Raw genomic sequence first — 5778 nt, forward strand, 5'->3', positions numbered from 1 at the left:
TAATACTTTATGCTCTATTGCATTGCTGTTATAGTATTAGGGTTAAAAAGATATGAGTGTGTTGGTTGGTTTGTTTGTGCAGAGCAACAGAGGATGCTGATGGGGAGCAGGAAGAGGATTTGGCAGCAAGGCGTTGAAAGGTAAAGCCAGAGCAGACCCGTCTGATCGGCCTGCAGCCAGCACACGTGTGACAACAGAACCTTGTGTTCTATAGAGAGCAGGTGCAAAGGCCTTGTCTCTTCTCTTTTCATCCATCCCTTTCTCATCTTGGCCCTTTGTCTTCTTGGTCTTGCTTTTCCATGCTCCCCCTCCCCCACACACAACTCTCTCTGGCCCTGTATCATACTTCATTTGCTCCACATAACACATAAACTTCAATGCCCATCCACAAACTCTGTCACCATGATGCCCACAGATGGCAACTTCCTGTGGTCCTGCCCAGTGATTGGTGGAGAGACTTCCAAACAGAGAACAGCTGGTGAGGGATGATATATCACCGAGCGTTTGCACTTTCATTTTCAGGGTTGTCTTGTTAATGCTCCCAATCCAGCATCTGGCAGGAAATAGACACAAAGGCAGAGAGAGGGAGAGAACAACCTGTTCTTTGGCAGACCTTAACAAAAGGATGACACATGTCTGATGAACACACTGAGCTGCAATGGAACAGACAGAGCTGAATATGAATATGAACGAAAGATACTTGATGCAAATACAACAGAGACTAAGATGATGTGAACATTTTCTACAAAAGGTCATTGCTCAGAGAATTACAAGGGGACATATTGTTTGTCTTTGTACCATAAGGAATATACTTTTTACTAATACCAATTACTTTTTCTACTTTTTTTTTTACCCTATACTATAATCCTTTTGTGACTTACTGTATGATTTGTTCCATGCCATACAATACCATTCCTTTTTAAGTTTTACATTTTACAGCACATTTGTTATGGGATACTCTTCTATGGTGTTTTTTGCTACCCTCTATGATATGATTTTCTATAGCATATATCTATATATGATATTTCATGGTAAACTATACTAATGAAAAATTCTATACTATGACTTTTTAGGGCACACCAAATATAGGACATACAATGTCATAAAAGGGTTGAAGTAGCATATGCCACAAAACATCACAAAATCACAATAGTGTGGCACAAAACAAAAATGTGCAGTATAGATATGCTCTGACCTCAGGGTTCTATGACCTCAGGGTTCTCTGACCTCAGGGTTCTATGACCTCTGGGTTCTATGACCTCTGGGTTCTATGACCTCAGGGTTCTCTGACCTCAGGGTTCTATTGATGGGTTCTAGATGTAAAGAAGGCCATACAGGCTGCATTTTTGTTATATTATACTTACTTGTGACACTTGTACGACATGTATGTGACATACCAGTATGGCATTATTAATATACTTTATGACAACCTGTGTCATGAAATTGTTTGACTTTTCTTCATGCAAAATGTTTAAATGGCATAATATACCATGATATTTCTATTTCTAATAACTTTTCTCATCAACTTGCCATAGCATACTATACTATGTCATTTGTGACTTTTCTTAGTACATTTAATCTATACATCACAATTGTTTATAGCACACCATATACATTTTTATTTTAATTACATTTTTATGGCATTCTTTACTATTACTTCGGTCACAGTAAGTCTGCACACATATTTTTCAGCTGTCCCTCTTGGTGTAGTCATAACAGCCTGGAGCTTAACACAATACAATCCCACGCTGCAATTACCCAGCCTGTTCTCCAGACATCCATCACTGCCTGGTTTGGATCAGCCACCAAACAGGACAGAAAGAGAGTACAACACCACAAGTGTCAGGCTACCGTTGATTCAGGACTCATACTGTCACAGTCTTGGTTTTGTTGAGTTGGTTTCCTGTTTTATTTTGAATTTCCCTTCCTCTTGTGCCCTGTGTTCACGTCACTTCCTGCCTTTGTATGTTTGCCTCGCCCTTGATTGCTGATTGAATCCTCCTGTGTCTAATCATCTGCACCTTCCAGTGTATTTAAACCCTATGTGAATGACTGAGTGCCTCTTTAGGGAACCATCATATGATTAAGGGGTCACCTGTGGTAACGGGTCAGAACCCGAAGTGGCGACGAGGTCTGGTGTATGGAGACCTAAAGCAGGGTAACGGCAGGATTCCTGCCTTTACCCTGCTTTAGGTCTCCCAGTTCATGTAGAAGACAACCATACACTTTCAACACCAGAGGTAGCCATTTCACAACATGGACCACACGATTTCATGGTATTTTTGACATGCAAAATTGGAATATTTCAACACATGCGTGTGAATAAATAAAGAGAGCAGAATCACAAAAAACTACAACCTTTAATACCTGGTGTCACAGTGTTAGTGGAACTGTAGATAAGATGTCGTAGTTGTACAGAACTGTTCCAAATATGCCATTTTACAATGTTGAAATCTTTATATCATCCAGGTCATTTAACTTTCAATGACTACCTAAACATTGGTTATTCTCTCTAAATACACAAATCTGGTGTCCAGACAGCATGTCCTTTGACAATAATCCACTCACTGAGGTGACTGATTTAAATTTAATTGACCAATAGGGCCTGAAGGATCCCGCTCTTAAAAAACAATAACTCAAATACGACAAACTATGATGTAAAACAGGCATATAAAAGAAAGAAAAATCAAGAAAAATAGAATAAAAACTAAAAACTCAAAAGTAACCGGCCTTCCTCTTTTCAGCAAGTTGGCTTAATATGTCTGTCGGTCAACGTTGTACATCATATGGCTGAAGATCAAAACATGTTTTCCCAAACTGAAATAAAAACCAGGCGGCTTACTGATACCATTCCAAAGATCTTTAGAGGCTACAATATTGTAATATTTAACATGTAGAAGTCAGAGAAAAATCATGCAGCTTCATCTCGACACAACCAGTTATAAAATATAAATTGCTGAGTGTAAGTAAACTTCATCCTAGGTTATTTGCAAAGTAGATCTTGAACTTATACGTAAACTTGACCTTGCTTCTTCTTCAAGCGCCAAATCTTAGAAGCAAGCCCTTAACTCCGTCCGACTGTCGTATTCAAAACACCATGGTTGACGTTTCATCTGCTTATTGGTTAAATAGGTCTCCATATTAAGCCCTGACAAGCCTCTAGTGTAGAAGACAATATGCAATGAGACACTGCAGTGATTATAATGTTTGCTGTTTGGCCCTTTTATGTTTGTTGCATAATACAGTATCTACCTGTTCAATGTTGCCAGCAAACATAGGTAAAGGAGGTCGGCGTCTTAAAAAAATGGAAGTGGCAATGATTTTGTTTCGACTTCAGTTAGTTTGTGCCTGCTAATCTTTGATGATGGTGATAGTTTTGTGTTGAAAGTAAATCCTTATCCTGGTGATATTAGAGCCCTGGTAACATTAAAAAATGAAACTCCTTAAAAAGTACAGTTGCAATCTCCCATATGTATATTGACTTTTCTATCGAGTAGACATTGATTTCCGCTGCTAAACTCCTCAGTTAAACAAAGCAGGCACCATACCACACACATCACAGATCATATCAAGAAGCAAAACAATGAAACCCATATACAGTGCAGCGTTTACATAAAGAAGCATTACTTTTTTTTCCACCCTGTAAAAACTGTTATTACTTTACAAATACATGGTCAAAATGCACATACAGTAGACAGCTCTGTTTCCTTATCCCTTCCAGGAAATCTGCTTGGCACGATTGTCATAAAAACAACAAAAACTTGAAGAATTTACCTATTTTTTGGAGGACAGCACCAAACCTCTAAAGTAGAAGTAGTAGTTTTGGACTGTCTTTGATATCAAATGATCATGCTTATACAGTAGGTCAATGAAAGTAACAGGGTCTATAGGTAAGGTAGTCAAAATGTAAGACTTCTCATAATTAGGATTATCCGACTGATATGAAAGTCAGAGCTAAATTTATGAGGACCGGAGTGAGTTTGATGTTCAGTTTAGATTAGCTACCGTTGTTAAATATTATTAAAACTAGTTTGGCAGCCACACTTTTCCAGGAATGCTACATAAACCCTTAATCACCAGAAGAAAAGGCGAAAGCAAGTAGTAGTAAATGACGTATTCAAAACATTCAAATGGCTATGCATGGTAACAAAGAAATTATGAGAATCATTTAATGGCTTTACCTTTGCTCCTAGATTAACTATTTTTGTGAAGCAGGGATTCCCCTCACAGAAATCAGGACATTAACAAAGAAAAAGTGGTTGAACTCTGTCTTGTTTTAAAGCTTACAAACTTTACATATAGTTAAAAGACAGATAGCCAAGAGCAACAATGAAGATGGAAATTAAATGGATAGTTTCTGAATAACTCCCTGATTAAATAAAAGCTATGATATGCAAATATGTATATGGTGACATTCTGCAGCTTTCACTAGATAAACCTTCTCTTGGCATACAGTTGACTATGACCAATCAATAGCCTTTTAAGAATGGAAATGCACAAACTTGCATAGATAAAGTGATATAGTATAGAGCAGCTTCATATGTATGTGCCCAAAAACGGAACATTCTTTTATATTTACTCTATAGACTTTTCTTATGCCCGTTACAGGCAATAGCTGCTTGTCATCGGAGGTCTAACTACCAACAAAACAAAACATCGACACTCTGACCAGCCAACATATGCAAGTTTGCAATTTGGGCAGGTATTTCTTAAGCCTCAAAGAGTGGGAGATCTGGTATGAGTTGAGCTTCAGATTGTTTGTGACTCTCCTGCTCAAAAAGGTTGAGGAAATACAGGACCTAGGTCACACGAAACATTAGTTGAGGGCAGTTTTTTGTTTTGTTTTTTTTACAGTATGTTATTAACAGCATGGCATATGGATGACATCATAGAATCATCTGAATATAAAGGGCTTCATTGACAACATGCTTTCCCTGGGATCTTTTTGACTTTAACGCTCCTTAATGCACCAGGGGAAATGCCTGATTTGGGCTATTCTTAATGTAAGGCTATTCACATCTATTTGGTTAAACCACCACCTGGGGGACTGAGAATTACACAAGTGACATCTCCTGTTAGTGTAGTAATAAAATGTTTCCACAACATGTGGATACAAAGTCCTCTAATAGACTATAACTTAATGTTGACCTTAAAGAGGAGTACCACTCAATTTGGGAAATCTGCGCGACATCTCTCGCAAACAATGTTTCTGTCTCTTGAAGGTGTAAAATGTTACCGGAGGTGTGTCAAAGAAAGTGAATTGGAAGAGATGGTAATAATGAAAAATACAAGCTGAAAGTGGAGCAGAACTAGTCTTCATTGTCACTTCACCGAAGATAATTAGTGTGTTTGTACATTTGAGTGGCAATCCCCTTTAATAAGTGTACCTTACCGTTTGGAAAACACTCAAAATACAACACATAGACACTACTCTGAGCACGGTTCTATTAAAAGCAACAGGTTATAAAACATTGACATCATCAAGAGGACGTGCTATACATTGAGCTGAGAGTGACAACAGCCTCTCATCTCCACCTCAGCCGGGAACATGGTCTGAAAAATCATGTTCTGTGTGCAAATCGAGTGAACACCAAACATGCGTGGCGTAACTCTAATGCTACTGACTGAATCTGTAGAGCTACATCGGGTGCGGTGGTGGTGGTGGTGGTGGGGAAAAAGCTTTTGTGGCCTGCGACAAACCGACGAAACAGAGCGATAAAGTAAAAGTCCTTTCAAAAGTGGCTCCTGCCTTATGTTGTCCATACAAGAGAAAAGTAA

The sequence above is a fragment of the Clinocottus analis genome, unplaced genomic scaffold (genome assembly GCF_023055335.1).
Source record: "Clinocottus analis isolate CAN_PGR_092001 unplaced genomic scaffold, fCliAna1.0.p SCAF_17, whole genome shotgun sequence".
Classification (NCBI taxonomy): Eukaryota; Metazoa; Chordata; class Actinopteri; order Perciformes; family Cottidae; genus Clinocottus; species Clinocottus analis.